The sequence below is a fragment of the Hyperoodon ampullatus genome, assembly GCF_949752795.1.
Source record: "Hyperoodon ampullatus genome assembly, chromosome: 19".
Classification (NCBI taxonomy): domain Eukaryota; kingdom Metazoa; phylum Chordata; class Mammalia; order Artiodactyla; family Ziphiidae; genus Hyperoodon; species Hyperoodon ampullatus.
Genome location: NC_136932.1, coordinates 26,062,118 through 26,087,489, shown reverse-complemented (window position 1 = coordinate 26,087,489; position 25,372 = coordinate 26,062,118). Strand labels below are relative to the sequence as shown.

At 40.6% G+C, this 25,372-nt stretch overlaps 1 long non-coding RNA gene across 2 annotated transcripts in view; it reads right to left on the bottom strand.

The window, feature by feature from the left end:
* Positions 1–6,692: 6,692 nt before the first annotated feature.
* LOC307068018 overlaps positions 6,693–25,372 on the bottom strand; it is a 33,723-nt gene continuing 15,043 nt past the window's right edge. The window contains exons 1-3 of one of the 2 annotated variants that reach the window (XR_013811427.1): positions 12,186–12,580; positions 10,925–11,070; positions 6,693–7,080 (exon numbers count right to left, since the gene is read on the bottom strand). This is a non-coding gene — a long non-coding RNA (uncharacterized lncRNA). Of the gene's footprint in view, positions 7,081–10,924; positions 11,071–12,185; positions 12,581–25,372 lie in introns of those variants that run through there. The other variant, XR_013811426.1, reaches the window with a different exon arrangement.

Sequence of the window (25,372 nt, the reverse complement as noted above, 5' to 3'; positions counted from 1 at the left end):
GGCAGCACATAACTGGAAGCTCAGTTGTGAAAATTAAATGAATTCATACATGGAAAATGCTTAGAACAGTGACTAGCATACATTAAGTGCTTAATAAATTAGCTGCTTTTATTATTACTATTATTACCTCATTGAGTTGACAAAGCCAGTTGTATCTACTAATATAGATGTAAATGTAGTTATCATATGAGTGAAATATCTTATTACTGCTAGAAAGAAATATTGTATGATATTGTTAGAATGATTCAGTTTTATCTTGGTGTTTGAATAATATGAGAGATTTTATTTGAGACACAAAAGATGTGTTCTGAAGCTAACTGCTTTTGGTACACATTCTCTTGTTATTCAGGGCTGTGATGTAACTGAACAGCATACTGAATATGATATTCCTATGCAACTTTCCTAATTCAGTTCTGCAAACAGGCCTGCTTAGCTGCTGAGCTTAAATTATATCTTTGTAATTTGTTCACTAGTAGCCAAGCTGCTAATTGAAGCAAAATAATTTTTTATTTCACTATTAATTTTGGATTGCTGTTTCACACAGTTGTTTATGAAACGTCAAATTTGTAGTGTTTTCTTTGGCACAGGTTAATTTTTCACTAAGGCTCCCTCACCTATTGGAAATTTCTCGAACTGCATTAGCTAACACTTTTTTTTTTTTTAATGACAAGCAGTGGAACTTGGTGGTTGAAAGTAATGATTAATATTGCAGCATGTTGATAATGTAGGTGTTCATATTTTTTTATTAGTTTTGATTCTTGGTAACTTGCTGCCAAAGTCGTGTTGACAGTCTGTATTTAGAGGACACTTTACTTCTGGTTGAAGGAGATACTTTGTACATTCATGAATGTATTCTTTAAGGTGACAAATTAGGTTTGGCGTTTTATTCTGTATTTGGAAAAAAGAGTGATGTATTTTCAAGGTTACTGTTTTGATTTAAATGGAAAATTAGGAGTTTTTGTTAGTTATAGGTTACATATCTACCTGTCTTCCTTCCTCCTTTCCTTCCTTCTTCCCTCCCTTTCTTCCTTTCTTTCCTTTCATTCTTTCTGTCTTTCTAAATTAATGATGACAAGTCTCCGATTGTTGGTTTGTAAACCAAGGAAGACTCCTAATGAAAACATTTTGTTCCTAAAAACCTTTCAGATTTTAATGAACCAAAGTCAAAAGTATTCTTTGTCCACTTTATTTTTGCATGGAACACAAAGAGTTAAAATTATTTGAAAAGTAAACAAAGAAAACTGTGCTCAATTCTCTATTTCTTTCGGCGTGCCATTGAAGTGTGATCCCTGTGTAAGTACACCGTGTAGTTTTTGTTTTACTATGTGGTCTTTATCCATAGTAAGTTTCAATTAACTTTTAAGACCCAGTGATATTTTAGAAAGGTGGAGATGAACCACATTTCACAAGATGCCTTCTAAAACACTGGCAACAGAGGCAGATTTTTTCTATTGATTGATTTCTTTTCAAAGATGGTATAGGTTAGTGTGTAATTGGGCATTTGAAACTGATGGCATTTCATCCTCTCACAGCAAACCTTCTGGCACTATTGTGTAAGAATGTGAAAGTTTAACAATTCCTATTTTTTCCTTCATTTTTGTTAATTATAAAAAATTATTCTTGAAAAACCCCTCAATCAGAAAGTCAACAGAGTATTAAAAATAATTGTGATATTTTCATTATGCTCATTAGAGGAGAACATTGAGGCTAGTATATCAGAATAAATCTGCTCCAAATATGTCAAGTTTTGACAACTTGTTTATCAATTTCACTAGGTTTTTAAAGTTGAGATGAAGTTCGTGCTGTGTATTTTTTTACTTTTTTTCCTGTACAAGCATTCCTGCCACCTTAAGGGATTTATTTGCATTGGCAGGATTAATGTAAATGTCGTTTTCTATTTGATATTGTATTTTGTTGTTGTTGTTGTTGTTTCTTAGGTTAAAACCTCAACTTGCTTCACCATCAATTCATTTATTTAAATAATACATTTGATATGCTTCCTCTCCCCCTCCTGCCCATCTCTGTAACAGGCCTCCCATCCTTACTCCTTCCTGATGAACACGCTGATTTCTTTAAACCACTGTTGTTTTTGTCGCTCTCACGGCAGACTTACCTTCCTCCCAGTGAGCAGAAGTATGACTTACTATGGAGGATGAAGATAAGCCTTCTTCTTGGTGTTCCATTGTCTAGGTCCTAAACCAGCTGTCTGTTAAAATCGTTTCACTTAAAGTAGTCAATGCTGTTTATATGCTTCTGTGATCTCCCAACTGATCCGGCCTCAACGAGCTTCACTCACACCCCACAGAGGCATATATTAAATTGGGAAAACAAGCAGAAACTTCTCCCTAAGCTGGTGTTAAAGGACCCCTTTCCTTTTAGGCTCGGAGTCTGCATTTGCTGAACTGTGAACCAGTCTCGACGTGTGTACTAAATGTACACGGTAGAGATTTGATGTGTGTGAAAGCTGGAGGGAGAACTTGTTGACATTTTTTAAAAGTCTGTTTTATTGTTGACACTCTACATTGGAGACATTCATCAAAATAGATTTATCCTGTTGTCCCATGTTGGATCTCAACAGAATGTCGATTTCTTGGACCATACTTTTATATGATAGTGTGGTATGTGTGTGTGGTGTGTGTGTGTGAGTGTGTCTGTGTGTTTTAACAAGCTTTTTCTGTAACAAAAACTCCTTAGGCGAGGTTGGAGGTGGAGCTGCCTTTGACGGAGTTTCACTGTATAGCTAACTCTATTACACTGAGGTTCTAGATTATTACTCTGTTTCCAGGATTTTAGTTCTACTCCTTAGGAGACAGGAAAGACTCTCTGTTTCACTTGTTTTTATCTCAGAAGTCACAGAAGCAGCAAGCGCTTCTTTGTGTTTATGTGCTGAAAAGTATTGTTCTGCTGAGGCCCCAAGAAAAGGAACAGAAGAAACTTCATGCTTCCTTCCGTCCCCAGAGTTTAACTATTTCTGAGCAAATCCAAACTCATGCTTTCATTTTTCTATGCTTGATGTAGAGAAAGATTCTCCATTTTGACTCTGCTGCCAGAAGCGAAGTGGCAGGTTGACATTTGGTAGAGATGTATTACGGAGGCCCTGGGCCTTCAACGAATGATGTTCAGTCACCAAAGACAAAAACATGGAATACCTGGGAGACCATGGATCATCTACTGTTTGGGGGGGTCATCAACATATTTTCACTGCAGCATATCTTTTTGGGGGGGGGGGGGGATACGCGGGCCTCTCACTGTTGTGGCCTCTCCGTTGCGGAGCACAGGCTCCAGATGAGCAGGCTCAGCAGCCGTGACTCACGGGCCTAGCCGCTCCACGGCATGTGGGATCTTCCTGGACCGGGGCACGAACCCGTGTCCCCTGCATTGTCAGGTGGACTCTCAACCAATGCGCCACCAGGGAAGCCCCCTGCAGCATATCTTTAATTGAGTATCATCACGGGCCCACTGATTTCAGTGGAACCAGCAGCCTCAGTAAAAAATAATATTGGTATTATCTAGAAAGACTCAAAATGAGAAGGTCTGATGTAATTGATACTCTTTTCTCCTCCCAAAACCAATTTTTTTTTAAACAGGAAGGAAAACCCCATTAATACCTGTGAATTTCATTTACCAAGTTACTTGTATTAGTTTAGCATGACAGAAAACTAAAGTTGAACCAGAGGTTTTCAGGGGTATTAAGAGAACATACAAAACATGTAGTGATAATAGGATTTTGCAGAAATGCATGATAGAATTTTTTAGCACCATGTATGAGATCTAATCAGTTATTTACAGTGTTTCTTTGATTTTTTAAAGCAGTGATTGCAGTAAATAAAGCAGGCAGATGTAAGTTTTGGTTTTTAAAACATTTTCAATTTACTTAATGCATTTTCTTGAGTAAAGCAACTTCTTGGGTATTTAAAAGGTCTTTTAAGATTGCAGGAATGCATCATCAGTGCATGCTAAAACTAATGGGTGAAAATTTAAGTCATAATACAATGTGAACATAATCTAGATGATTTCCCCAGAAGATAGTTATGAATTACTTCAAGTAGTGACTTTACAGTACACAAAGCTGGCTGTGCTCTCTGATGGGTGGCAGGTACCCCCTTAACCAAATGGTCAGAGTTTACTGGCATTAGTGGAACGAGTTGACAGTGTGATGTCATACAGGGAGAAGAACTCAGCATCATGTCTGTGGTATTCTGGCCCTGAATTACATAACTTTAGTCTAAGCCTGAGGAAACATTAGACAAATCCAAAATGAGGATGTTCTACAAAATGGCCTGTATTCTTCAAAAATGTCAATATCATGAAATACAGAGACTCAGGAATATTCCTTTTTTAAGGAGATATGACAACTGAATGCTGTGATTGGTATTGGTTTTGTTGTTGTTTGCTATAAAGGACATTATTGGGTATTTGGTGAATCTCAGGTGTTGATTATTGTATCAATGTTAATTTTCTGATTCAGATAATTGCGCTATGGTTATGTAAGAGAATTCCTTGTTTTAAGGAAATACATTCTGAAGTATTTAGGGCATGTCTGCAGTTAACTAATAAATGGCTCAGGAAAAGAAAATAGAGAAAGAAAGAAGAATAAAGCAAATTTACTAAAATGTAAACACTTGAGGCATCTGGGTAAAGAGTATCTTGGAATTCTTTATATATCCTTACAACTTTCCTATACATCTAAAATTATGGCAAAATAAAACATTAAAAAATATAGGGTTATAACAGGCTAACCATAAAAAATGCTTTTGATGGGCCAGTGGTAGAGAAATATTTTCTCCTTATACAGGTACTTTTTCTCATTTTTTAATTTGTTGCAATTTTTGTTTTGTAATGGAGTTAGGTAACAAAGCAAGAGCCTGCTCTGAGGGTCTGCACACATAGTGTCATAAGCTGTCCTCCATCATTTACAGTTCTAAAAGTCTCAGGTTCATAAACAAGCACATTCCGGACAACTATAAGTTAGTTCCTGCAGTTTTTGTGTGTCCTAAAAAAAGGATAGTCTCTGGTTAATTTAAGTAGTTTCGTCACCAAGAAATTGAGAGTTATCTGAATGTGTGAAAGTAATTTTATTAACAATTTGAAGCTGTGTTATATTAGTATTATGCAGTGCTACATTGTTTAGTTAAAATGTATCCCCATGCAGAGCACTGCTCTACCCATAGCTGTGAGCTTTTCTCTGGCCCAGGTATTAACATGTAGATCTTCCAGTAAGCAGAGGTCTCAAGGAAACTTCCAGTGACCTTATGTAACATGTTTGTACACATATTACTAAAAACATCTTGGCTGGGGAGGTGGTTTGGGACTCCAAAGTTTGAGAGTCAGATGTAATTCTTCTTAGTTGAGGGAGATAACTGTGGCTTAACTCCTCGCCCAACCCTGCCCTTCCCCCAGCATATGCGGGCCAGTATTACTGTTTGGGTGGTTATACACCCCAGAGAGCACATGTTTTCAACCTGTAGGCAGGAAGGATTTCCCCATTGATGAATCATCGCAAGACAGTGAGTGGACTCATAACCATACCCTCAATTGTTTTCTGCTACTTACCTCTAGAATATTACATGTTGGAGTTGGAAGAAGTAAAATGAGGCAACAAATACGGATCATTTAAAAATAAAATCCATGTGCTTTTCTATATTTTAAGTCACTAGTATCTCAGTCTGCTAAGCCTTCTGGGTTTTTCCTTCCCCATTGGTTAGATTTATTTTTATTCTGAATTAAAGAGAGAATTGTGGTTGTCTTGACGACAGAAGCCCATCTCATACAAGGATCCAAAGATGTGTGTTATAATAAGGTGGTTGATGGGACAGAGAGGCACATATCCCCTTCCGCTCAATTTGGGTTGATCCTTAACAACTGTCTTAAAACAATCAGCCCAGTGAGGCCTTTGGCTCTGAAAGCTAGTTGGCCTTGCAGCAGTGGTGAATGGTCAAGAACTCGATTGTGGTAGTTAGTCCTCTGCTACTTGGTTCCATTCTTAGCTCATATCGTGCCTTTGTTTACAGGCCATAGTATATTGAAGGCCAAGACAAGAACCCAGAAATGTGCCGAGCCTTGCTCACACACGAAATCATGTGCAGGTAAGAAATACCTTGTTCTTTCCCTTTAATTAGCAAAGAGAAGATGAATTTATATCTCAAATCTAGGTGAATTCAGGTCTTTTTTTGGGTATATGTTTATCTTCTGTTAGACAATATAAAAACTGCTAGAAGTGAGTATTTGGTAGTAAAGTGTCAGGCATCACAGTGGTTCTCAATTATTTATTAGATTTCATCCTAAAAGATGTATGTTTCCATTTTGATATCACATTGTTAATGGGTGCAAAGCAGTGCTGTCCCCTTTTTCCTTTCAATCAAGTAAAATACAATATAACCCTTTTAGTGTTAATATATGTGCTCAACTGCATTGCTAGTAAAATAAGAGTTCTATTGATGTCAGCAGAAACCTCTGTTTGGATAAGACATGAAAGTTATAGTTCCCCTTCATAATTCTTCCACTTAAAAATGTGACCATCCATACATAGGCATCATTCCTCCCCACACGAACCCTGCAGCTGATCTCTTAATCTTAGTTACCTTTTATATAACTATGACAGTGTAGCTAACATTGCTTAAATGTAGTGAGCTTTTGGAAGGATGGCAAAGATGAGTCACTGAAAAGTATAAACATTCATGTTTTCCACAAATGAGTATCTTTATTTTTGTCTGAAGCTACATTTGAAATCAGGTAAGCAGACCACATTCACTTCCATGGCCTCAGCCAACCCTCCACATGGAAGAGAGTAAACCAGAGAACAGCCTTTTAACTTGTAGTTTAGGATTCTAATTCTTCGTAAAATAGCACTGGCACCTTGCTTCTGATATATTCTGAGTAATTGGATAAAGCATGACGATGACGCTCTGCATCAGGGAAGGGCTACTAATGGCTTTGTCAACCACGCAGGCTCTCCTGGCACAGAGCGTTCTCAGCTCCTGGCTGTTACTGACCAAACCATTTAGGACTTTCAGCTGCCGCTTCGGCATGGGTGGGTTTATTTGCTGCCCACGGACCTGTGGGGAAAGCAATCTGAAAACTCTACAGGTGGAAATAAAATAGAAAAGAGATTAATGTGTTTCCTTAGTGAAGTCCCAAATAGTAACTTCTTCTGTAATAAGAAAAAAAAATACTTAAAGATATACTATGCCTTTCACACACAAGCCTACACTCTATTAATGCAGTTTATATTTTTCTTGTTCTTAAAATTCATTGGTCCAAAGTACTTTGGGTAACCCTATTGCATGAGCTGCCTAAAGGGCTTACTGCCATGGGATTGTTATTATTGTCTCTCTTTGAGACAAAACCCCTTTGACTTGATGGCACAGAACTCTTTCCATGGAATTCTGGGAGAGGTTCTGCATTTTTGGTAAACTGGAATCTATTATACCAATCATCATTATTACATTTTGCTAATACTTGGTGATGAAACTCTTAAAAAGTATGGCCCCGTGAAGGATTTTTTTTTTTTTTTTTTTTTTTTTTGCAGTACATGGGCCTCTCACTGTTGTGGCCTCTCCCGTTGTGGAGCACAGGCTCCGGACACGCAGGCTCAGCGGCCATGGCTCACGGGCCCAGCCGCTCCGTGGCACGTGGGATCTTCCCGGACCGGGGCACGAACCCGTGTCCCCTGCATCAGCAGGCGGACTCTCAACCACTGCGCCACCAGGGAAGCCCCAAAAGAAACAATTATTGCTGTTACATGAAACATTTAAAAATAACTAGAATTATGACTGATAACATTTTACCAGGACATACTAGATTTTTAGGAATTCCATGTAATTTAACATACTAATCAAACATTTCTCTCTGAGATGGCTCAGGGGCCTTCTAAAGCATCTCAAAGTTAGCTGGAGATCAAAGGAACTGTTAGAATTGGCCAAACACTTATTCACTTAACCAAAGCAAGGAGATTTCAAACAAAAATACAGATCACAGACACAGGGAAAGGAACTCACAAGCTGTTATCAAAAGCAGTGTTCCAAGAAAACTTTGGAGGGAGAAACCAAAGCCAGTCTTGCCCTAACCCACTTCCAACAAAATCCATTTACCCAACTAAATTTAATCCAATTTTAGAAAATCCTGATCATGCACAACTTGTTTTCTCAGTGTTTCCTTTTCACAAATTTTCATCACCTTCTGTATCCATCTTATTTTGCCCCTTATTTTCTTCCGCATTCAGAAACAAACAGCTCTAGTACAAAGTGACTTTCTTTTCTCTTTGTACTATCAGCCTGGTACCCAGCTGCTCACTTTGTTTATTACGTAGCTTCATAAATGCTTGAACATATGGAACTTCTTTTGTCTTTCTCTTCCAGTTACAAAATAACTCTAGCTGAAGGGTAGTACAGTCATTTAGGCTACCATTCAAAGACCACCTTTCCTCATTTTCAAGAATGTATCCATATGTTGGCCGAACAAAATTACAATAGAATTTCACTCTTTTCCTAGTCTTAGGTTTACAACTGCAGGTTGACCAGTCTGCCAGGATTTTTCCCATTGGCTATCAGATGGAATTGAAGAAGAAGCACTTCCTATGTTTGAACCATAGAACACTCATACGCGGACTAAGAACAAAACAAAATCCTCACCACTAAGGGAAGCCTAAAACCAAAGGAACCAAAAGTCAAACAGAAACCAAAAACCAAACAGCACAAGACTCAAGTCAGCTTCCAAGTCTCAACTTAGCCTGTGACCTCTGTCCAAGTGGTGCACCTTCCAAATGAAATTTCCTGGAATGAAAAGTCACCCAAATGGGAACTAAAGTTCCCCCAAATGTACAGGGCTAAAAGGACCTTAGAGTGCATGCTAGGGGAGTTACCACATGCTGGCTGAGGTATCGCAACATCCCAAATGCTACTTTTCTGGTTTCCCAAAATAATCCCTTGGAGTAGGACATTCGGGGCAGTCCAGGAAGGAGGAAGAGAGGAACATCCTCAAGGCAAAGATGGTCTTGGCAGTTGCTAGGGTGGTCCCTCTTCTGCCATCTTCTCCTGCCCCAGAGTTCCAACTGCTGGGATGGCAGATGGGGTATGACTGGGGCTTGGCCTCTCCAGGCAAGGGTCCCAGGCAGTCTGGCCTCTAAAGGAATTCTCCAACCCTACACTCTCTCAAAAGAGGCTGGCATGGAGAAAATCATAGAGTGTCCAATCAAGTCACGGGATCCACAGGGGCCATCCCCAAGTCAGCCCCATATTGGGTACTAAATTTGATGCCGAAAGCTCGACCTCTGTGCACCAGTGGCAAATCAAATCTCAGAGACAGAGGTTTGGAAGAAGTAGAAAAGAATAGCTTTACTGCTTTGCCAGCCAAAGGGGGACACACAAAACTCATGCCCTCAAAAACTGTGTGTCCCAATGCAGGAGGATCTGGTGAGGAGTTTTACAGCAATGGTTTAAGGACACAGTTGCTCCTAAGGATTAGTGTGTGTACAGGGCCTTAACTCCCTTTAATCTGGCCTCAGATGGTCTCTTGATGAGCTTCTCTGGAATGAAGAATGCTAAAATCTTCTATTTTGTGGGGGTTTCAGTTTGGTAAAGAGCCCAAAGATACTCTTACGGACATCCCTTTAAGGCCCTGAGGCTGTCCTTAACAAAGGCCCTCAACTTATCTTTAACTGAGGCCCTGACACTCTCCTTAACTAAGGACTGAGGCTGTCTCTAACTAAGGCCCTGAGTCTGTCTTTAACTAATGGCCTCACTCTTTCCCTAAGGCCCTGACACAGTCCCTGACATGGCCCCTAATAACATGAGCTGTCCCTCATTAATGCCCTGATGCGGCCCATAACTGATGTACTGAAGATGGCACTAAGGTCCTGACCATGGCACTAATGACCCAAAATGTCTCTTATCAAGACCCTCAAGTTACCTCTGAGGCCCTAAAGATGTCCATAACTAAGTCCCTGACACTATCTCTAAGACCCTCAAGTTATCTTTAACTGAGGCCATGACAATGTCCCTAACAAAGGACTTGATGCTGTCTCTAACTAAGGCCCTGAGTCTATCTATACCTAATGGCCTCACTCTTTCCCTAACTACGCCCTGATGCCATCCCTAACCAAGGCCGTGACATTCTTCTTAACTAAGGACTTGCCGCTGTCCCTACCTAAAACCCTGACACTGTCTGTAACTAATGACCTGACTCCTTCCCTAACTAACACCCTAGTTTTGGCCCTAACTAACGCCCTGACACTGATTCTAATTATGGCCATGATGCTGGCTCTAAGGCCCAGAATATATCCCTAAGTAACAGCCTGAATTTTGTCTAACTAAGGCTCTCACGTTATCTCTAACTTAGGCCCTGACACTGTCCCTTACAGTCTAAGCTGTCACTAAATAATGCCCTGATCCTGTCCATAACTAAGGCCCTGAATATGTCCCTAAGTACATCTCTGACGATGTCCCTAACAGCCTGAACTGTCTCTTCAAGTTATCTCTGAGGCTCTGACACTGGCCCTTACTAAGGCCTCACCCTGGGGTTGTCCCAGGCTGCTGGGCAGTTTTCTCTTGTCTGCATCTCTAGCCAGCTGCCTGCCATTGGCCATTCTAAGATTCTGCGATGCAGTGGTCCCACGTGGGATGTGCCTGTGTAGGCTCACCTGCGGGAGGAGAGTCATGGCCACTCTGCCCTCCAGGGGACTGCGGCTCAGGAATCTGTCAGCCAGTGTCTGGACACATGGTTCTGTGTCCTTGTTTGTTGTAAATCCCTTGGAGTTACCTCTAACATTTTTTAAATGGATCTCCCCCTCAGCATATTTATGATTTAAATTATTTACCACATTAAAATTCAGGAATGACATTGTTAGAATGAGCAGGAAGACACCAGATGCCCCCCCCCAATGATCTATTACTTGGAGGATTTAAAATTCTAATGAGAAAACACTCACTCTCCTCACCCTCTTGGGTGTCAGCACAAGGCGGGAATCAGCTGCATTCTTTATTTATCCCTCTGATTTTCCAGAACCTTTCCTTCAAGGAGAAATCTCTGGGCTCTGCGGGAACTGTGAGTGGTGACCATGAGGTAAATCTGAGACTGAAAAGCAAGAGGAAGAGAGATAGAGGAGGAGATGAGAATCGGTGATGGGGAGAAGCAGGGGCATCCACATTCAATCGCAGGCTGAGAGTCTGGGTTCATCTCCAACGAAGCTAAGGACCACCAGGGTCTGGCCCCACTGGCCTTGTCACCTGGTGTGGGGACTGGGGACAGCCAAACCCCATGGCCACTCTCAGAGAAATAAAGAAGTTGGGAGGGCACCCCTGAGAGCCCGATTGAAAATGGTCATGCTGTGAAATAATAAGATGCCCTTTTCAGAAAAGTGAAGACTGTCCTCTTGGGTCTCAAAGACTTGCAAATACTCTGTGTCCTTCTGGAGGCATGTTGAAGCCTTCAGCCTTTGAGGGCAGTAATGGGAGTGCAGCTGGGCTCAAAACCATCCAGCACACACTCCTTGAGGGTGCTGAGGATAACCAGTGTCCACACCCTGGGTGCTGTGGGGCCTGAAATCCCCTTATCACCTAGGACAGGAGGGGCCACACAGACACTCCACTGGACCACCACGGGGCTTGGCTGCTACAGTCCTTTATCAGATACATGGTTTGCAAACATCTTGTGCCATTTTGGATGGTGGATTATCTTATTCCTTGCTCCTTTTATACACAACTGTTTTTCATTTTGAGGAAGTCCAATTCATCTATTTTGTCTTTTGTTGCTTGTGCTTTTGGTAGCAAATCTAAGAAATCATGACCAAATCGAAGGTCATGAAGATTTACTCTCATGTTTTCTTCTATGAGTTTTTTAATTTTGGTTCTTACATCTAGGCCGTTGGTCCATTTTGTGTTGATTTTGTATACGGGGTGGGGGGAGGTAAGGGTCCAACTTTATTCTTCTGCATGTGGGTATCCAGTTGTTCCAGCACCTGTGCTGTTTGGGAGGAAATACCTGCAAATGATGTGACCAAAAAGGGCGTAATTTCTAAAGTATACAAACAGCTGATACAACTCAAAAACTAAAAAAATTAAAAAGTGGGCAGGAGGTCTAAATATACATTTTTCCAAAGAAGACATACAGACGGCCAATAGGCACATGAAAAGATGCTCCACATCGCTAATTATGAGAGAATGGAAATCAAAACTACAGTGAGTTATTACCTCATAGTGGTCAGAATGGCCATCATTAAAATGTCTACAAATAGGGCTTCCCTGGTGGCGCAGTGGTTGAGAGTCCGCCTGCCGATGCAGGGGACGCGGGTTCGTGCCCTGGTCCGGGAGGATCCCACATGCCGCGGAGCGGCTGGGCCCGTGAGCCATGGCTGCTGAGCCTGCGTGTCTGGAGCCTGTGCTCTGCAACGGGAGAGGCCACAACAGTGAGAGATCCGCGTACCGCAAAAAAAAAAAAAAAGAATGTCTACAAATAAATGCTGAAGGGGGTGTGGAGAAAAGGAGACCCTCCTACACTGTTGGTGGGGATGTAAATTGATACAGCCACTATGGAAAACAGTATGGAGGTTCCTCAAAAAACTAAAAATAGAATTACCATATGAACCAGCAATCCCACTCCTGGGCATATATCCAGACAAAACTATAATTCAAAGAGATACGTGCACCCTAGCGTTCAGAGCAGCACTATTCACAATAGCCAAGACATGGAAGCAAGCTGAGTGTCCCTCAAAAGATGAATGGCTATAGAAGATGTGGTACATATATACAATGGAATATTACTCAGCCATAAAACAGAATGAAGTAATGCCATTTGCAGCTACATGGATGGACCTAGAGATTATCACACTAAATGAAGTAAATCATAGAACGACAAATACCATATGCTATCACTTATATGTGGAATCTAAAATGAGACCCAAATGAACCTATATACAAACAAAAACAGACTCACAGATTTAGAAAACAGACTTGTGGTTGCCAAGGGGAAGATGGGGGGAGGGATGGATTGGGAGTTTGGGATTAGTAGAAGCAAACTATTATATATAGGGTGGATAAACAACAAGGTCTTACTGTACAGCACAGGGAACTATATTCAATACCCTGTAATAAACCATAATGCAAAAGAATATGAAAAACAGTATGTATATATGTATGTGTGTGTGTGTATATATATCTGAATCACTTTGTTGTACAGCAGAAATTAACACGACTTTGTAAGTCAACTATACTTCAATAAAATAATTTTTTTTAAATTAGGTTGAGATTATACCATCAATTAATTTGAAGGCACTTTTATAAAGTAGGCCTTATTTCTTTTGTCCTTTCATCCTGGGACAAATGTATAACAGATAGAAACTAACCTGGATTACTCCAGGCTGAACTCATATCACACAGAACTTTAATTGTTGAACAAACCATTAATACCAGTTACACCATGGGACGTCCTGATCCAATATCAAGTTTGTAAACCTTGTATCAAGCCTGCAGAATCCACTAAATTTGGAAATTCAAACTGAAATGAAGCCAACTATCCCATGACTTCTCTAAAACTAGTTCTACAACAATCAATTGGAAACCATATGCAATCAAATGAATGTAGACAGAAACAACTATACCCTTCCTTTTTTTTACATTTTAGATGAAGACGGTATTTAAGGTGATGTCTTGGGCCATTCCAAGGTGTTACTCAATTTCCTGGGTATCTCCCATGCAAACAGGATGTACACGTGTTAGTTAACGTGTTTGTGCAACTACATGAAGGTAGTTAATACCACAAAACTGGATACGTAAAATGAATTAAATGCTAAAGTCATGTTTTGTATTTGTAATGACAATGAAAAAAAAAGCGTAGTGCTGATATTTGTTACAAAAACGAACGTTAAAAACATCCTTAGTGAAAAAAGCCATACAGAGAAGGCCACCCAGGGCTTCCCTGGTGGCACAGTGGTTGAGAGTCCGCCTGCCGATGCAGGGGACACGGGTTCGTGCCCCAGTCCAGGAGGATCCCACATGCCGCGGAGCAGCTGGGCCCGTGAGCCATGGCCGCTGAGCCTGCACGTCCAGAGCCTGTGCTCCGCAATGGGAGAGGCCACAACAGTGAGAGGCCCACGTATTGCAAGGGGGGAAAAAAAAAAAAAGGCCATCCAGATCCCATACTCATCTTGTCTGCTTCAAATCCATCAAGGTTGTCCAAATGAGGGGAAAACTCAGTAATGGTTCCAGAAAAAGAAAACTGGATCAGGATGGAAAAAGACATTTTCATACAGTTGGGAGAGCAGATGAAAGTTGAAGTGGGCCTGTGTATTAAATTATAATGTGGACATCATGATTTCCTCATTTAGGGATTATGTGCTGGTTCCTTGGGTAAAACACACTGAGCATTTTGTGTGAAGTGGCAAATGTGAGTACTTTTTGCCATTATTGAAACTTTTCTGTACATTTTTAGTTGCTGGAAAGTAAATTACTTTTCTAAACAACCATGTCAGTACCATGCCAGAAAATCAGATAAGACAGCCATCAAACTTAGTTATAGAGGCCAAGACTTACCCAGACCAAGTTCAACCAAAGTTGTGATATTTATTTCCCTTGTAGGAGTCCGCATGGTATTAACAGGCACCATGGGAAGAGTATATTAGTAGCTACCATGTCTTGGGTCCTGTGGATGACCTGGGGTGCAGTAGAAACGGTGAGATTTTAGTATTACAATTTTTCACATTACTTCAAAAAATGTTAAAAAATAAATTCAGTAAAGTTGCAAAATATGGAATCAATATACACAAATCAGTTTTATTTCTGCACACTAATAATGAACCACCAGCAAGAAAAATCAAGAAAACAATCCCATTTACAATTCCATCAAAAAGAACAAACTATTTAGGAATAAATTTAACCAAGGACATGAAAGACCTGTACTCAGAAAGCTATAAAGCACTGATAAAGAAATTGAAGACACAATAGAAAACAATATTCCATGCTCATGCATCAGAAAAATTACTATTATTAAAAATGTTTATTCTACCCAAAGCCATCAACAAACAGTGCCAGGAAAACTAGACACCAGGCTCCAAAGAACGACACTGGTCACCATCTACACTGCACATAAAACTAACTAAAGTGCACAATATTCCACATTAAACCCTTTCTCTCCTGAGTCCCCTGAAGATGCACCCCACCCAGCCAGCAGTCAGCTGCACAGGAAGATTCTCCACACTTGCTCATTTTTTCCTCTTGTGGAGTCTCCTCACCAGTGGTTCCTGAGAAAACCCAGCTCCTGTTAGTGTGGACAATGCCTCATGGTCCAGAAACCTAAGCCCTGACAGGAGACAAAGCTCCTGTCTGCTTGTCACAGAGCAAAGTCTGTGGGCAGGGTGCCCCTGTGCCCCCAGGGTCAGACAGGTGGGTTCGGCGCCCCCTGTGGGACCTCAGAGAAGTGCCGGGAGCGCCGCACTCACAAACCCAGAGGCCTCATCCGGAAGGCAGCTCTGCTGTATATACTAAGTTTGGAAATCCAAACTGAAATGGAGCCAAGTATCTCACTGTATCTTCTCAAAACATGGTTAAGGAACAATTAATCAGAAACCTTATGTAATGAAATGAATGTAGACACAAACTTCACAACTTAAACCAAAATTCACTCAAAATTGCCCATAGACAAATTTAAATTACCAGACTATAAAAATCCTAGGAAAAAAAAAGAAAATCTACATGACCTTGGGTCTGGTGACCTTATTCAGAAAACCGAAAGACAAACCACAAACTGCAAGAAACTATTTCCAAAACACGTATCTGATAAAGGATCTGTACTCAAATTATGCCAACAACACCATTAAAATTTGGGAAAGATTGAAACACACACCTGGCCCAAGAAGATAAACAGGCAGTAAATAAGCATACAAGAATATACTCAAAATGCTGGTGGAATGCATGTACAACCAACTTCGGAAGACAGTTTGGCAGTTTTTTCCAAATCTAAACAGTCTCACCCTAGGATCCAAGAAGTGTACCTCTTGTATTTAGACAATTGCTTTGACAAACTGTGTTCAAACCAAAACTAGCATCAAGTAATGCACAGCAGCTCTATTCATAATGGCTAAAAACTTAAAGATAACAGGATGTCCTTCTGTAGATGAATTCATAAGCAAATTAGGGCACATACATGTCGAGGGAAGCAGAATACACCATCCCAAAATATGCCCATTTGACAAAAGGATTATTTTGGACTGATTAATTTAAGAAACAGGCCCAGGAGAATCTTTCAAAATCAAGCAGAAAATGCCCTTTTATGAGGTAAATTTACAATTATTAAGGATATCTCCATTTGTAAGGGTACGTCCCTCTCTGGACCAGGAATTGAATGATGACTAAATATCAAGAAAAGCTTGTTGGGACTTCCCTGCTGGTCCAGTGGTTAAGACTCCATGCTCCCAATGCAGGGGGCCAGGGTTCAACCCCTGGTCAGGGAACTAGATCCCGCATGCTGCAAATAAGAGCCCACATGCCGCAACTAAAGATTCCACAGGCCTCAACTAAGACCCAGCGCAGCTAAATAAATAAATGTTAAAAAAAAAAAAAAGCTTGTCAATGAAACAGGCCTGGATATAAATCTGTGTAACAACCATACCCTTGTTTACTGTGCTTTGCCTAATAACCTCCCTTAAATGGCTTCCTCCATTCCCTAACATCTTTTTTTGTTCTCAGCAGAAGCACTTAAGGTAATGGCTTGGGCCATTTCAGGGAGTGACTCAGTTTTCCTGGGTATCTTTCAAGTATACAGGAGGTATGGATGGTATATATTAAACTTCTGATTGTTTTCTCCAGTTCATCTCCTTTTCATTATAAGGGAGATCTCAATGAAGAACACAGAAGAGTAGAGGGAAAATTATTTTTTCTCTCATATACATGCAATGCAATAGTATTCAGCGATATAAAGGAATGGACCATCAATCCAGGCAAAAAAAAAAAAATAGATGCATCTAACACTTACATTGCTAAGTGAAAGAATCCAGTCTTAAGTGCTACACACTGTATGACCTCATTTATATGACATTCTAGAAAAGGCAACACTGACATGGCAAACAGTTTATGGAATATGTGGTTGAAACAGTCCGTATAATACTTTAGTGGTGAATAGCTGTCAACTATGTATTTGTCTACACCCACAGATTTTTACAACCCAACAAGTAAATTACAATCTATTCAAATTTAGCTACTTAGGATATGGGAGTGTCAAAGACTGGCATACAGAATGTAACAAAGAATCTAACTGATTTACAAATGTATGAAAAAACTCACTGTTGGTGGTGGGACAAAATGGGCTGACCTAAGTTAACTTTGGAAATGAGCGGACTCTGTAGGCCAAAGGCAAAATATACCGTACATACACAGTGGACTCTAAGTTCTTTCCCATGAGGGGTAGCAGCTAACAGTACTGAAACTACTATATCCGTAATCGAATGGAACAAGCAGTGAATTTAATAAACGACAAATGGTGGAAGCCAGGTTTCTGACCACTGGAGTGGGAAGTCACAGACAAAGAGAGAAGGTTACAATATCCATGTCATAACAGATCAGGTTGGAGATATCAGTATAAACTATCTTTAGCCTAACAGAGATACACCTAATTATAAAGATTTCCATGTGGAACTATGTGTATATGCATAGGCTAGGATACATGCACATATTTCCATGCACTGTCAGCTGAGCATATTTAGCTCCCACATGTAAGTTTTTAATACCAGTCTCTAATAAAAGGAACAAGGGCTCTCAGAAGAAAGGGCTGATGCTAGGACTGAGACAGTAAATATATGAAGCAGGATAATCTTAAAATATCAGAAAGTAAAGAAGTACCAAAAATTTAAAAAACCCACAAAAGAAAAATTATGTAAAATGAAAACAGGAGCAAATGGAAAAAGCTCTCAACAGCCAAAGCAAGAGTGAACTAAGCAGTCTAATAATGTAGTGCTGGATTATAAACAAAAGTTAAAAGTTAAAGTTTCATGTGTCCAAACTGGTAAAAATAAATTACATAGTTTTTGACGAATGGTGTTAAATAGAAATCTCCTATGCAGAAAGTTTCTAAACAATTCATATAGACACTCAGCTGTCCATCAAGGATGTGAAGCTAACCCCTCTCTCCTCAAGTGTGGGTTCTGCATTATGAATTCCTCCTACATAAGACACACAGGATGGACATGGAAAAAAATTAACCTCACTGTGGGAAAACTTGACAAACACTACTTCAGCTAGGTGACCAAAATTAAGAATATAAGTGAGAAGTTCCCTTAAGATCCTGTCCTCTTGATATATAGTGAAGAGGAAGCACTTCACCTCTGTGATCTGCTTTTTCAAAGCCAAGTCTAAACACGACAAAACCACCAAGCAAATCCCAGTGCCCGGCAGTCTATAAGATACCTGACAAGTCCTCCTCCACACTGTCAAGGTCATGGAAACAAGGAGAGTCTGAGCAACTGTCAAAGCCCAGAAGAGACCAAACAGACATGATGACCCCACGTCCTCTGAGATCCTGGAACAAGGAAAGGTATAACAAAGGGAACGTGAATAGGGACTTCAGTTAATAATAAAGTATCAATATTTCTTCATTATTTGTGATGATTCTGTAGAAAATTAGACAGGAAAAATTAAAAGTTAAATAAGAGAAAACTACTGTAACAGGAAATCTAGAGGAAACGGGTGATTTCTTTGTAGAAACACGTTACGAAAATGAACCCTAAATTAAGGAAAACACAAAAAGAGCAATTAATCACTGAGGAACCTCTTCCCCATACTGGTTACCCTATCACTGTTCCAGGGTTTCCCTCTCCCAGGACAGGGAAGGAGCAGGGACAGAGCTGTTTGGCAGTTCCCCTAGTATATGACCTCACCCAGTGTCTTCACCTCCCCCAGCCACGCCTACCCAGTGTGAACACCTGAGGGTGGATCAGGGAGTATTGATTCGGATGTGTCAACTAGGACTTTTTTTTATTCCCAGCGACTGGACACACTTACTGAAGTAAAATAAATTAGTATTTATTGTAAGGGTAGAAATACATTAATACTTGCAAGTGGCAAGTTGAAGAATGGGTTTGGACCTGGCAGGTCCAGTGGCTCACACTCTCTCCGTGTGATCTTGCTTCTCTCCAAACCTCTGTCCTGCTCAGTGCCTTTGGGGGACCCCATTCACAGGCACAGGCTCTCTCACTGCCCTTGGGCCCACAGCTATTCTAGGCTGACAACCACTCACCATCCATTTTCCGAGAAAGAGTTTCTCCTTTTCCTGGATTCCAAGAAAGTCATGGTTTTAAATGCCTTTGGTCTGGCTTGGGTTACAGTCTCATACTTCCCCCATCACCAGAAGATGGAAAATGGGACTGGCTAGATATGGGCTGTAAACCCATCTTCGAGCTGGGTGGAACATGGGGTCATCCTTCTGGAACTGTTTGGACTGGAAGCAGGTGAGATGCAATTCCCAAAGGAAAACTGAGGCACTTGGGCATGAGAACAGATGCTGGCTGGGAGAAAGCAACAGACTCTATGTCAATGACAGCTCACTGTACAGCATAGAATCTGACACAAAAGGAAGAAAGGGGTTCACTCAGGGTCAGGGGCTGCAGCTACTTATCTAGTGCTTTTACTGTCCTCCCAAGACTGCAAGAAGTTCTTTCACTTGCTGAAAAGTCAGGATTATTGGTGGTGGTAAACTCAAGTCTCCTGCCTTGGGCACCAGGTCCTCACATCTCAGAGGTTGGCCCAGAACAGCCCATGTGCCCTCAGAAGACACACAGACCTCATTCCTGCCCCTGAGAGGTGGGAGCCCTGGAGCTATGCCATCTCCCTGGCCATATTAATCACCCATCCCTGAAAAACAATACTGCTCCTTTTCCAGTTTCTTCTGTCTCCTTTACTAAGGGAAGAAACCAAATGCTAGGGTGGTAAGGGAACTCTTGTGCAATGAAGTAACAGGAGGCTCAAGAATTATTCCATGCCATGGAACCCATAATTGGCAGGCTTTCCAGAGGTCACATGGATGCATATGGCTCTCCAAGACAATGCAGTCTCAGTGTGAATCTCCCATTGGGAGGTCCAGTTGCTCCCATATCTTTGATTCTTAATGAATATGAATGTCAAAAGTTTCTAACGACTGAAAGGGCAAAGGATTGCAGGGCCATGGTCTGCTGTATGGTTGTTGTGTCAGGGACACACTCCAATGTTTAGAGGATTATTACCTCTCTTGGCAAGCTACAAGGCTGTGAGGGGGAGGCCTTTTTCTCAACCACAGGGATGTTGGTAGTTGAAACTTCTCAAAGGAATGTCTACACTGCCCAGGTAGCTGTTCAATTGCCCGGCAGCATGGTCAGCTCAGTAACTATACATGAGGGCCTGACAATGCCCAGGCTGGACTGAGCTAGAGGACCACAGATGCCTGCCTGGATAGTGAGAGGTCAAGGGCTGTCCTACCTGAGACTTGATCATCTATTCATGCCCACTCAGATTGCACAAAGGATGCCTCCAGTTCCAGGAAGGCCCCACCAGCCCTTAAGAAGGCAGCATCTGGGAGCTGGCAGGTCACTGCACCCAGTCCTGTATAAATCCACACATGTCCACTGAGTGCCCTCCTGTCTGGGCTGTGCTGGAACCTGGGGCTGCCCAGGCAGAGTAGGGCCAGCATCACCCTTCCCAGGTGGGAGGGCAGAAGGAAACCATGCATGACTTCTGACACCCTCCCTAATCCTTGACAGAGGTTGAGGTGGATAAGAAACAGTCCGAGACAAGAACAGACATTTCATTCTTCTCTCAGAGCCCAGGACTGGGGAAAGGGAGGCCAGAAAAACAGTTATTGACCTCAGCTCCCTGACTCCTGTTTGACCCTGGGCAAGTCCTATCCATTCTGGAGGCTTCAGAGAGAAGAATAGGGGAGGGCAGTGAGGGCCAATTATGCTTAAACCTAACTCTAACCTTAACCCTATGAACCCTAACCTCTAAGCATAACCCCCTAACAAGCCTAGCCCCAGACCCCTAGACCCTCGCCCCTGACCCCCAAACTCTAATCCCTGACCATGACCTTTAACCACAACCCTCTACAATGACTCTCCAACAATGACCCATAACCCTAAACCGTGACCCCTGAACCCTCACACTGACTCAACCCCAGGCCTAAAGCCTGGTCTAGTGGGTACCGAGAAAGGACTCTATGAACTCTCAAATAAACCAAGGAATTAAATCTTCCTGACCACGAATTTAGCAATGGTTTCTTAGATTTGACAGTAAAGCATAAGAAATGAAAGAAAAAAGTAAATTGGATTTCCTCAAAATTACAAACCTTTGTGCATCAAAAGAGGCTATCCAGAAAGTAAAAAGACAGCCCACAGAATGGAAAAAAATATTATATTGGCACATTATATATCTGATAAGACTCTTTATCTAGAATATACCCAGGACTTTTACAACTCATCAACAAAAAGACAAACAATACAATTTTTGAAAGGGACAAATGACTTGCATGGACTGTTCTCCAGGCAAGACATACAAATGGTCAACAAGGACATGAAAAGATGTCAAACATCAGTAGTCATGATGAAAATGCAAATAAAAGCCACAATGTGATGCCCCTTCACACACACTAGAATAAATAAAAATAACAATAAAAATAATAAAAATAACAATAAAAATAAATTTTAAAATAAATAAATAAAAGTAACAAATGTTGGCAACAATGTAGAGACATTGGAACCCTTAAAAGTCACTTGTGGAGATGTACAATGGTGCAGTCTATGCGTACAAAACTTTAGCATTTATTCAAAAATATAAAATATAATTACCATGTGGTTCAACAACTCTACTCCTACATATATACCCAAACAATGGAAAACAAGTGTTCAGACAAAAACTTGTACACCAACTATTCATAGCAGCACTATTCACAATAGCCCAAGGTAGAAAAGATTAAATGTCCATCAGCAGGTAAATGGATAAGCAAAATAAGGAAGAACAATAAGCTGCATTATTCTGTCATATAAAGGAATAAAGTAAAATTATACGGCTGCTGTGGAAAACAGTATGGTAGCTCCCCAAAAACGTAAACATGGAATTAACGTATGATCCCTTGATTCCACTCCAGGGTGTACACCCAAAATATTAGAAAGCAAGGACTGGAACAGACATTTGTACCCCATATCCATAGCAACATTATTCACAAGAGCCAAAAGGTGGAAGCAACACAACACATCCTTCAACAGATGAATGGATAAGTACAGTGTAGTATATATGCAATGGAATATGATTCAACCTTTAAAACTAAGGTAATTATGACTGTTGCATGCAACAGTGTGGATGAACCTTGAAGTCATTATGCTAAGTGAAACAAGCCAGACACAAAAGGACAAACCTTCTATGATTCCACTAGTCTGAGGTATCCAGATAAGTCAAATTCAAAGACAAAGTAGAATAAGGTTGCCAGGGGTTGAGGTGAGTTAGTGTTTAATGACTACGGTTTCACATGGGGAAAATTAAAAAGCTCTGGAGATGGATGGTGAGGATATTTTTACAACAATGTGAATGTAGTTAATGCCACAGAACTGTGTACTTAAAAATGGTTTAAATGGGGCTTCCCTGGTGGCACAGTGGTTAAGAATCCGCCTGCCAATGCAGGGGACACGGGTTCAAGCGCTGGTCCTGGAAGATCCCACATGCCGTGGAGCTGCTAAGCCCGTGCGCCACAACTACTGAAGCCAGCGTGCCTAGAACCCTTGCTCTGCAACAAGAGAAGCCACCGCAATGAGAAGCTTGCACACCACAACGAAGAGTAGTAGCCCCTGCTCGCCGCAAGTAGAGAAAGCCCGCGCACAGCCATGAAGACCCAACACAGCCAAAAAATTAAAAATAAAATAAAGCTTTTAAAAATGGTTTAAATGGTAAATGTTATGTGTTTTTAATCACAATGAAAAAAATGAATGAAATAATGATCAATGTTACAATGCGGATAAACATTGAAAACATCCTAAGTGAAAGAAGCCATACAGAAAAACCACCCAGATCATGCTCATCTTGTACACTTTAAATCCAACAAGGTTTTTAAAGTGAGGAAAAGCCCCAGTGATGGTTCCAGGAAAAGAAAACTGTATTCGAATGGAAAATACATTTCCACAAAGCTGGGGCAGCTGGTAAAAGTTGAAGCGGGTCTGTGGATAGGATTATAATGTGGAAACCATAATTATTCCTCATTTTGGGGTTATGTGCTGGTTCCCTGGGAGAGTGGCCCTCCCACTCTCAAAGGGTAAAACAAACTTGAGTATTCTGTGAATGTGGAAAACTTTATACTGCTATTTAAAGTTTTTTATACGCTTGAAATTTACTAGAAAATAAAGTACTTATCAAAACAACCATGTCTCTCTCGCCTCGTCACAGCTTACCCTTCCCCCTCCCCATATCCTCAAGTCCACTCTCAAGAGAGAGGCTTGGACATATATACAGTACCAAACATAAGGTAGATAGATAGTGGGAAGCGGCTGCATAGCACAGGGATATCAGCTCGGTGCTTGGTGGCCGCCTGGAGGGGTGGGATGGGGAGGGTGGGAGGGAGGGAGACGCAAGAGGGAAGGGATGTGGGAGCAGATGTATATGTATGACTGATTCACTTTGTTATAAAGCAGAAACTAATTAAAAACATGTTAAAAAAAAAAAAAACAACCATGTCATACCACACCAGAAATACAGACATCAAACTCTGTTATAGAGGCCAAGCCCTACCCAGATCTAGTTCACCCACAGTGGTGATGCTAATCACCCTTGTAGGAGTCCACATACTACAAGAGACACCATGGGAAGATTATACTGGGAGCCACTATGTCTTGGGTGCTGTGGATGACCTGGATGTAGTTGAAACAGTGGGATTTCTGAATTCTAGTTTTCCACATCCAACCACCAAAAAACTATTACAACTAACAAATGAATTCAGTAAAGCTGCAAGATACCAAAAAAAAATCAATGCACAAAAATCATTTGTGATTCTATAAACTGATAATGAACCATCAGAAAGAGAAATATTTTTTTAATTCCATTTACAATTGCATCCAAAAAGATAACTAGAAGTAAATTTAACCAAGGATGTGAAGGACCTGCACACTGAAAAATGGAAGATGCTGATAAAGGAAACTGAACAGATAAAAATAAATGGAAAGATACCCCGTGCTCATGGGTAAAAAGAATATTTTTATTCTTTTTATTTTTATTTTCTTTTTATTCTTTTTATATTTTCTTTTCATATAAATGCATATTTATATGCATTCTAAGGTGGGACTTCCCTGGCCGTCCAGGGGTTGGGACTCTGCGCTCCCACTGCAGGGGGTGCAGGTTCCACCCCTGGTTGGGGAACTAAGATCCCGCATCCTGCATGCCACATGGTGTGGCCCAAAGTTTTTTTAATTTTAAAAAAATATGCAAGAAAATGGGAATAGGAACATACATATCGATAATTACCTTAAATGTTAATGGACTAAATGCTCCCACCAAAAGACACAGATTGGCTGAATGGATACAAAAACAAGACCCATATATATGCTGTCTACAAGAGACCCACTTCAGACCTAGAGACACATACAGACAGAAAGTAAGGGGATGGAAAAAGATATTCCATGCAAATGGAAACCAAAAGAAAGCTGGAGTAGCAATTCTCATATCAGGAAAAATAGACTTTAAAATAAAGACTACTAGAAGAGACAAAGAAGGACACTACATAATGATCAAGGGATCAATCCAAGAAGAAGATATAACAATTGTAAATATTTATGCACCCAACATAGGAGCACCTCAATACATAAGGCAAATACTAACAGCCATAAAAGGGGAAATCGACAGTAACACATTCATAGTAGGGGACTTTAACACCCCACTTTCACCAATGGACAGATCATCCAAAATGAAAATAAATAAGGAAACACAAGCTTTAAATGATACATTAAACATGATGGACTTAATTGATATTTATAGGACATTCCATCCAAAAACAACAGAATACACATTTTTCTCAAGTGCTCATGGAACATTCTCCAGGATAGATCATATCTAGGGTCACAAATCAAGCCTTGGTAAATTTAAGAAAATTGAAATTGTATCAAGTATCTTTTCTGACCATAGTGCTATGAGACTAGATATCAATTACAGGAAAAGATCTGTAAAAAATACAAACACATGGAGGCTAAACAATACACTACTTAATAATGAAGTGGTCACTGAAGAAATCAAAGAGGAAATTAAAAAATATCTAGAAACAAATGACAATGGACACACGACGACCCAAAACCTATGGGATGCAGCAAAATCACTTCTAAGACAGAAGTTTATAGCAATACAATCCCACCTTAAGAAACAGGAAACATCTCAAATAAACAACCTAACCTTGCACC